General features: G+C 28.9%; 1 long non-coding RNA gene across 1 annotated transcript; it reads left to right on the forward strand.

Moving 5' to 3' along the window:
- The first annotated feature begins 6,857 nt into the window (after positions 1-6,857).
- LOC121206266 (uncharacterized) lies at positions 6,858-9,731 on the forward strand. The gene is made up of 2 exons (XR_005901365.1): positions 6,858-7,025; positions 7,748-9,731. It is a non-coding gene; the product is annotated as an uncharacterized lncRNA (long non-coding RNA).
- The last annotated feature ends 1,053 nt before the right edge of the window (positions 9,732-10,784 follow it).

Raw genomic sequence — 10,784 nt, forward strand, 5'->3', positions numbered from 1 at the left:
GTCAGAAGATGTAGTGAATTGAATCTAAAGCTACAAGATGCAGTGGACTGGAAGAAGATTATCTGAACTAGAAGAGCACCAATGAAGTCAAGACCCAGCAAGACCAGGCAAAATTGGCCTTTCATTATGTCTTTGCTCCATTTCCGTTACACGACAATGAGCAAAGAGGGGCAGCTGTACAGGCCAATTTTGGGCCACCCCCAAAACCCAATAACTAAACCTACTTAAACCCCATACCCATCTCATCCTAAACCAAGCCTAAACAACTAAACCCAAAACCCAACTAACCTAGCCCAATACCCTAAACCAACCTAGCCCAATCTTAAAACTACCTGAGCCCAAATTTTAAAACCCTAATAGCCCATTTGCTTAGAAGATTTCAGCAGCAAACCCTAGCTCCCATCTTGTCAGCCGCCGCTTCTCACCAACGGCCAACCATTGGCCACCTTGCGCACTACCACCACCACTCTCCACGCACGCGTCTGGCCCTCCATACCCTGCAAAATGAAACAAACACCAAGACAGAGCAGATGACAATGAGCAATGGCCAGAAACTTAAAAAAAATGTTGTATAGAAATGGCTATAAAGGCCAGATCCGAATGTAGTAGAAGGGGGGCTGGCCTTTCTTTCTCTTTACTGGGCAGTGTAAAATTTGAAAAATCTCAACAAAAAACCAGATTTCAACAACAAATATACAAAAGCAAAAACATCATAAGTAGCATAGATCAAACATCAAAAAGGGGAGATTTAAACGCCTTAAAATCGGAAACGTTACTAGCAAAAAAGGGAAAGAAGAAGAGAACAACGGCAAAGACAAATCAAGGTTTCTAATATTTTCTCATTTTTCTTTATTTTCAGATTTACATTCACCTATATATGCATATATATTAAAATACAAAAAATAAAAAAAGAAGAAAAAATTTTACCTAAGGCGATTTCCGGCCACCGTGTACGGTGGCCGGCGCGGTGGAGCTGCGACGGCATGCGGTGGCTTTCCTGACCGGTTTCTGGGCTTCTCCAGAGAGAAAAATCCCTTTCTCCTCTTCTTTTTTTTTTCTAAGACTCAGCTGAAATGAAAATAAGAAAGGAAACTTAACTTTTATACTGTTAATAAAACGGCGTCGTTTTGCGTAAATGACCCAGGGCATAAAACGACGTCGTTTTGCCCTGGGTCGGACCGACCCGACCCGACCCACGAGGAGGATCCGCGTGTTTTTAAGGAAGGGTCTAATTGTGCGAATGACCCTTCCGCTTTTCCAAGCTTCGGCAATCAGATTTTCATTTATTTTTAATTTGACCCCATAGTTTTTTGCGTTTTTCAAATTAGCCCCTACTGCGCAGCGTTTTAATAATCTGAAATATTGTGCTTTTGATCCCCCATGGTTCTGTGCATGTTCAAATAAGCCCTCCTCTTTTGTTTTATATTTTAAAATCTATCCCGAGCTTTCTATTTTGTTTTCGATTCAATTCTTCCTATCATTTTGACATTTTAATAATTAATTTTGTCATTCATTTTTTATTATTACGTTATCTATTGTTATTATTATTATTTTTATGTATATGGTATTTATATTATTATTAACTCCTATTATTATTTCTAATATACATATATCATCGTACGCACGCATTCTTAATATTATTATTACGTGTATACATTCATTATTTTCATTTCGTGTTCAATTCCATTATTACATTATACCTTCATCTTTTCTAATATTATTGTCACCTCGATTATCTGTTTCAATATATTCCTAGCTCTTTCATTTATTGATTTTTATTTCATATTATTTTACTTTGCATTATTTCGAAAATATTCTTATTCATGATTTAAATCAATTTCAATAATCAAGGCAATATACCGATTTAACATTAAGTCATCGAGTTCATCGCTATGTTGGGTGAACATCAATTGACTCATGTTAAAGCGATATACCCTTCTAAAAAAAACGAAATAAACCACAATTTCTCGTTCTTTTAATTGGATTATGATTAAATTTTATATTGAACTCGTATTTTGTGAAAATCAAGACAACACATGTTTATGAGATACCAATTTTGGGCGTCGAGAGGGTGCTAATACCTTCCTCGCGCGTAACCGACTCCCGAACCCTAATTTTTCTCTGGATTTTAACGTAGACCTAAATTCAGCCTTCCTTTTGTTTTTTTAAAAAAATGAATCTAATAGGTGTCCGATCACACCTAGGAAAAAGGATCGGTGGCGACTCCCTCTTTATTTTAAAATCGAACTTCAGTTTCCAAACTTTTTCACTAGATTGCCACAATTAGCGACCCTGAAACCAATTTTTACGTCGCTACAAGATCCGTTGATTATGCTCAGGATTGTTACTAACTTCTACTTTAATTTATAGTTGTAAGGTTCCCTAGCAAAGACAACCCATGTAATAAAAAGGACAACTTGATTCAGATGTGTCTATTTCTTTTCGATGGTTATAAACGGAAGAATACAAAGTGACAGATAAAGTTGATCGTTGAAGTCCCCATATCAATGTCAAGAATGCAAGTTTCAACTTGAAGAAGCGCATTTATTAAAAGGCTTTCTATTCCATATGGATTAATGTGGCTTGAGGACACCCAAGGTGTAAAAAAATGACAAAAGTATAGATTTTTTTTTGTTCCAACTTTGCGTTTTGTAGGTAGACATTTGCGAATTTTAAAGTTACTCTATTTATAAGGCGAGGATCGAAACCTCGATCACTGATTAAGATAAAAGAGATATAGTTTTCTTTAATTTAGTGTGATATAAGTATACTATGAATTGATTACACTTTAAAATAATTTTTAGAAATTGTTTTTAAAAACTATTAAAAAATCTTTTGAAAATTATATTAAAGTTGAAGTAGAGGAATTTAATAAAATTTCTAAAACAAACATTTGTAATATATTTAAAGCAATAAATCTATTAAATAAGTATTTATGTGCTGAGGCTTTAAGGAGATCATATTCAAGTAACCAAATCTTTTACGAAGTTTAACCAATTAATCTTTTTCCCTAAAATTTTTTGGTGTGATATTTTGAAATTTTTAAAAAATTCACTTAATAGTCATCTAACAATAAAGTTGAAAATATTAATTATAGTTTTTTTTTCTTAAAAACACTTATTCAAAATTATCATGATAATTTTTTTTTTTGTGTTTTGACTGAAATAGTTAACTATTTAGACTAACTAATGACCTTAAAAAGATAGAGAATCAAGTTATGTCAAAAATTAAAGTAAATAGATTAGATCTCAAGTTTTAACATAATTTAGGGCTAAATTAAAATTTCACCATTGTCTTATAATATAAAAAAAGCAACGCAAACCCAAAACAAATAAGAAGCCACATGACTATTTCTAAGACTCTTAGGGTATTTAAATTATATATAATCATATGATGCTCTAATTGAAAAGTTAATGATATTAATTATTTAGATTGATTAATAACATTATAAAAATATAGGGATCAAATTATGTTAGAAATTAAAAATAAAAACATAGATTAAATCTCAGATTTAATCATATTAAAAGGGCCAAAATAACATTTAACTGTTTTTTCTAAAATGTAAAAAAAAAAGATGAATATGCCACGTGTTCCTAATTAAATTAATAATTAAACTAGTTTTTTATCTTGTGCAATGCATGAATTGATTGTGTATAAATTAAAGTATATTTAATAATTTTGAAAATTTTTTAATGAAGTTTATAAAATTCCTTTAAAAATTCAAATTTTTATTTCAATGAAAATTTTATTTAAATATAATAGAATAAAAAATATATTTAATTTGTATACATATTATATTAACAAATTGTAACGTGTTTTAACCACTTTTCAAACATTTATGTAAACTTTTATAAAAATTGAAAAAATAAGATTGTTTTAAATAATTTGTTTTAAGATATGTATGTTAAACTGTTTTTTAAAAAAATTGTTTGAAATTAAAAAAAAAAATTGTTATGTAAATATTTTTAAATTTTAATTTTAAAAATTTAAAAATATTATATATGAAATAATTATTTGCACATAATTTGTAATATTGGTTAAAAATAACTTTATTTTTTGAAAATAAAGATAAGATAATTTATAAATTAACGGTATTAATTTAGCTTAGAAAGTTAAAAAAATGGTATATTTTGCTAAACCAATAGTAATATTTCATTGTTTTTGGGATAAAAATGTATTATAATAAAACGTTAAAATTAATTCACTGTAGCTTTTTGGTAAATTTTTTTTATTAAATGTTTGTCGGTATGGATTTTTTTGGCAAAACGTTCAATAAAAGGTAATATAACGAATTAAAACGAAATTTTTTTAAAAAATTAGCAAAAATATTAAATACAATTTGCAAATTAAAAATGTAGTTAAAGTTGTAAATTGAATACTAATTGGCAGACCTATGAAACTAATTCGTAGACCTATGAACCTATAATATATAACACGAGCTAATAGTGTTTGTTAATGTAATTATTTTTAAAAAGAAATAAAAAAAATAGTGTAAATTTAATGTCAACATAAAAAAATCAATAAATATATTAACTGTATATAAATAAAATTATAATAAATAGAAATACCAATTGTTAAAATAATTCGAAAAATTTTGAATTTGAAATATTAAAATTATTATAATAAATAGATATACTCATTTTTTATTATAAATTTTTTACTAACAAAAATATTAAATTATGACGAATAATTATAATTAAAATTAAAATTAAAAAATGAATTTTAATTATAAAAATAATAATAAGATTAATTTAAAATTATAATATATGCATAATAATTAAATTATGTTTAATGTAAATTATCTAATATGATTTAAAAAGGTAAGAAGTAAAAGAGTAGTTTATCTAAAGTGAAAGTAAACGCTTAAAATGAGGAGTATTATTTGTTTATTTAGAATTTGTAATATATAATATTAATTGTTTATCCCGTGCGATACACGAATTGATTATGTGTATTAAATTTTTTTTATTTAAATAAAATGTAAAATTACTTAAATTTAATATACAAAACATAATTATTTGTATTATGCTTAAAATATTGTTTATATAGATTTTTAATTTAAAATAATTGTGGAAAAAAAATGTAAAAAGGATAAGAAGCAGGTTTGGCAGGCTTTGGTATGAGCAGCCGGCTTCAATTAATCACTAATGCCTAACGCGTTAATTATGAGAGCTGATACGTCAAAAACAGATTAAAAACATTAAGCAAATTGGGGAATTATCCAACCAAAAAACACCAAGTCCAAAGTCAACAATAATTACGACCCCATCCTTACAACCCTAAACTCTAAATTTCCTCTTTAAATCCTTAAAATTCAACCTTTTGAAGAATACCCCTTATTTAGGGATGTTATTTAGTATTGGAGTCTACCCATGGCGCACGGTTGAGCCATAAAAGCACTGCAAATACCTAAAACTCTCTCTATATCTATACTTACTATTATTTAAACTCTTGATTGAGTTAGTGTCACCCTCAATCAAGTTATCAACACGGTTAGAATAATTACAAAAATGTCATTCTATTATATAATTACGTTATATTATTTGAAGGTACTTTAATTTTTTTATTTAAAAATATGCATATTTTTGTATATTTTAATTTTATTATGCACACTTTATTACTTTCATCAACTGTATACCTATGTTATGATTTAAGTTTCTGATTAAGTTGGTGTCACCCTCAATTGGGTCACCAATTCAATTAGAAAAATTATAAAAATGCCCTTTCACATTTAAAATAAGTTTTATTATTCGATGGTACTTTAGTCTTTTTAATTTAAAAATAATAATAAAAATATGTTTATGGTGGGATTTGAACTTGAACTAATTGCATTAGTAAAACTTTTAACTCAACGTCGACTTGAGATTGATCGATACTGACTCATAAACAAATTAATCTATTTTTTTAAAATTTTAATATCGTACATATTTCGTGTATCACTATTAAATAGTTTCCAGGTACATGTTTCATTCTTTATTATAAGTTATTTTTAGAAACACGTTTATGTTCTATATTTGTGATTTTCAAACCTATAAATGTGTGATAAGATTTCAAGTATAAATTAAATACTTCAATTTTGATCTTTGGTAATCATATTGAATATTTATTTAATGCAAAATTTTCAATAAAAACATATGAATAAGATAAATATGTAAATAACTACTTATTAGACCTAAAAAAAAGATAAATTTGACTTTATTTTATTTTTTAAAAACTTACATAAATAATCTATCTCTTTATTTTAAAAAATTAAATATTTAATTTTATCTAAAAACATAAAGATATTATATTAAAAAATAAGATTATTCTATAAAAAATTAAAATTATGAAAAAATAAAATTTCAAAGTAGAGATTTACTATTATATAAACAACATAATTATACTTGAAATTTCATTATTACTAGTGTATCAAATAATTTTATAATATAACTAATTTTCCTTATTTATTTATACATATGTTTTAATTAAATTACATTTAAATATTTCTTAAATTTTTCCCTAAATTTTATAACGTGTCATTAATAATAAGATAAGGAAATTAAGATATAATAATATATAATTTTAATTTAATAAAACATGCTAATTGATATTAGATTAAATTTAAATAAACAACATTTTGAAATTATTTTTATAATGTAAATATAAGAGTAGATTGTGTGAAATTCTATTTTTATATATAGTTTCAAACTTAATTTTAATTAGTAATTAGTAAATATAGGTTTTTAATTAAATTTAAATATTATGACCACTAAATAATTTAATATAACATTTTTATATTTTTAAATATCTATTTTTATACATATAATTGTACAAAATTGAAAATTTATATATATCAAAGTTAGATATATAATTTTAATATTTATGGATGCACTTAATTATGAGTTTTGTACTATAAATCAGAGCTCCTATACTTGAAAACCCAAAACACAGAGAAGTGAAGAAATGGAGTTAGATTTGTGGAGTATTGCTATAATTGTGGTAACATTTGTTGTTTCATTTGGATTCCTTAAGAAAGCTTATGAGAGGTAAATCCTTCCATAGTTTTGGTTTCCAGTTATTTTTTGTTTCAATTTTTTTATTCCTATAATTCATCTTTCTAATTTAATTAAACTTAAACAAACTATTTGAGGGATTCTTTTTAATATATTTTTTGACATGTTGATAAATTTAGTCCTTAATATTTTCATTTTTTTTGTCAAATTAGCCTTTATTTTTTTAGCTAAATTTAACATTAACCTTTCAAAAAGAGTCAAATTATTTTTCTTTAACAGAAGTGCTGGCTAAAATATTAATTTTTTAACGACGTTGGTGTGAAAACCCGTGTGGTGGTCTACGTGTACTTTATGCTAACACGATATTATTTATTTTATATGTCACGACAATAAATAATTTAAAATTGTAACAATATTAAAAATTAAAAATTAAAAAAAAATAGCACGAGGTACATGTGGACTGCCATATGCTTAAATATTTAGCATTTTAGTTAGTATTTTTGTTAAAAAAATCAATTTGACTCTATCTTAAAAAGTTAATGGTCAAATTTGACTTTTTTTAAAAGGTTGAGGAGCAAATTTAACTCAAAAAAGGAATAAAGGCCAAATTGAAAAAAAATGTAAACATTGTCAGTTTCAAATTATTTGATAAATTTAACTTATTCTTTTTATCATTGTTATCAAATATACAATTCTTACAATTTTTTATATATAGATAATAAAAAAAAATCTTACATTTAGTAATGTTATTGTAGAGGCCCAAATTTACCCGGGGCTCAACAACCAAAAAAATAATAATTAAACAGTCCACGTACATCAGCCCAAATAAAAACTAAATAGACCTAAACCCAACTAAGCCCACTACCCAGACCAACCCTATAGCCCACAACCTAAACATCCCATTAGCTGAGCAAAAAACCCTAGTCCCATGTGCGCCGTACCCCTCCACTGGCCACGCCTGTAGCATGCCACCGTCCCATCGCCTGCACCTCCAAAGATTTGCAAACACGCAACAAAAAGAAAGCAAGACAGACGCAGATGACAGCATAAACAGTAGCAAATAATAGCAAAGACCAAGTGCAATATTAGGCTATAAAAGCCTCGAAAAACCGTTGTAAAAAAAGGGGGGTTTTGAAAAAAAATCAAGAGATTGTGAATGTAAGATCAATGTTTTCAAACATATATTTGAATATAAAAAAAAACAGCAAGCATTGAAGGAAAAAAAAAGATTCAAAGTGCCAAAGTCCCCATTTCTTTTCTTTTATTTTCATTTTTCGACTACACATACATACATGTTTTCTCTATTTTTTTTAAAAAATAGTATATATATTTTTATATATAAATATAGCAAAAAAATTACCTTTTTTCGATTTCCGGCCATCGTGTATGGTGGTCTGCGTGGCGGACGATGACCGGTCCGGCGACTGGAGCCCTATTGGCTGGAGTGGGGAAAGGGTGAGAGAAAGGGTTAATTTTTTTTATGAAATGGGGAAAATGAATTTTTTTTGATGAAAATTTGACTTTTATAGCCCATCCAAACGACGTCGTTTTAGGCTTAAGTCACTAACGCCAAAACGGCGTAGTTTTGGCATGAAACGGGTCGACCCGATCCGCCTAGCCAAGGTCTGCGTGTTTCTTAAGCGGAAGGGATATTTGCGCTGAAAGTCCTTCTGCTTTTCTACATGTTTTAATTAGATTTTTTATTATTGTTTTTTCTTTTAATTTGGCGTAATTATTTCCATTCTATTTCATTTTAATCCTGCATAAGGTGCAGCGTTTTGAAGGGTGGGATATTATCTCCTTTAATCCCTCCTTGTTATTCGCGCATTCGATGTGGTCCATTTCTTTCTTTATTTATTTCGAATTTGCCCCGAATATTTTTTTAAATTCAATTTAGTCCTCTTTTTAGCTATTTGGCGATTTTATTTATTCTCTTTTACTATTATTTATTATCATTCTTATTATTACCATCATTATTATTATTATTTTCTTTTACCATTCTTATTACTACTTTTGTCATTATTCTATTCACTGTTGTTATTGTTATTATTATATTATTACTATTATTATTAGCATAGTATTAAACTAATTCATTTTGTATTGTCTTTATTACACCATATATTATTCTGTTTTTACTTACTATTATTGTAAACGGGCCAATTTGCCCGGGCCCACGTCAGAACCAAAGTCCAATAAAAAAATATATATATAAAACCATAATTAAATAAATGTCCATTTACAAATCTAGCCCAAATACAAGACCAAAAATTTTAAATCATAGCGGCCCAGTTTACAGTCCAATTACAAAAATTACGGCCCAACTGCAAGAATAGGCCCAAAAGCCCAAATGTCAACATTTCAGAAACCCTAGGGCTCTCTTCCACTTTGCGCCGCAGCCGAGCCCCCAAGCGCCTCCGTACACTCCAACCTCCAGTAACCACGCCAAGCCTTCAGCACCGTACGGCCAGTGCGCAGCCCTCGTACGCTATGGCCGCACCTCCGTACGATGCCAACGCATTCCGTACCTGCACACCAAACACAAAGAGACAACAGACCCAAGAAAATAGCAGAAAAATTGTATATTTTTATTATTTTCTTCTCTCGACTATAAAGCATTGTATTTTTTTTCGTTTGTGGGGCTTCGTTTTTACGAACACAAGCACATTTTTGCATACTGAATACAAATAAAAGAAATCAAAACCTTGAAAAGGTGATTATTCGGCTTTGGCCTTTCTTTCCCGTTTGTTTTCATCTTCTTTTCTTATTTTTTGGTTGCACATACTGTCATTTCGAGCATAAAAAGGGGTAAAAGGGAGCGAAGGGGTTACCTATATGAACAAACTGCCGGAATCCTCGTCTCCTTCGCTTTAATTGAAGTCAGGACGGGGTGTAAGGTCTGAAATCGGAAGTCCTTAAAGCAATGACCCAAGCAGGGTCAGCGAGAGTACAAATCTCCCTCCGTCGATCACCGTTCGGGGTGGTCAAGTGGCGGCTAGGACCTCTTGAGATTCGAACAAAGGAGGAGGATTAGGTTTCGGCTGAAGAGTAAGGATTGGAGGGCTAGGGTTTGACTGACTGGTTCAGTTTCAGCCCTTTTAAAGGGCCAAATACGACGCCGTTTTGAGCCTGTTTCAGTGGCTCAAAAACAACGTCGTTTGGTAAGAGCCCCGACCCAATCCGGTTTGCTGCCCCGAGGACCCGCTCGTTTTTGCGGTGAGGGTTTATTTGCAATATCAGTTCTTCCCCTTTCGCACCGTTTTCAAATCAGTTTATATTCGCATCTCTTTTTCTTTTAAATTTTCTCTATAATTTGTGTACGTTTGCATTTTGGTCCGCGCTTGTGTGCTGCGTTTTGGGGGCCTGGAAATTTCCAGTTTGAGTCCCTACACAGCTGCGCGCATTACTTATTGGCCCTCTTACCATTATTGATTTATTTTTGAATTACCCCTTTTGTTTTAGTTTAATTTTAATTAAGTCTTTTTTATTTTATAGCCCTTTTTATTCTTATTTATTTATTTGTACATTTTCAAACAAATTTGGTAATTGTTTCTTCATTATTGTAAATTTGTTTTTGTAATGTTATTATCACATTTTGTTTACTTTAAATGTTTATTTCCTTTGTATTGTTATACATGCATATATTTTATAATAAAATTAACATATTTTCATACATATAATGGCTTTTGACTCTATCCATGTATTTTAAGCATATATTTTTTGTTATTCTAACATGTTTTGTATATATGTTTTGCATAAAATTCAAATTATTTTTATACTTACTTATATTAGTAC

Source organism: Gossypium hirsutum, chromosome A09 (genome assembly GCF_007990345.1).
Source record: "Gossypium hirsutum isolate 1008001.06 chromosome A09, Gossypium_hirsutum_v2.1, whole genome shotgun sequence".
NCBI lineage: Eukaryota > Viridiplantae > Streptophyta > Magnoliopsida > Malvales > Malvaceae > Gossypium > Gossypium hirsutum.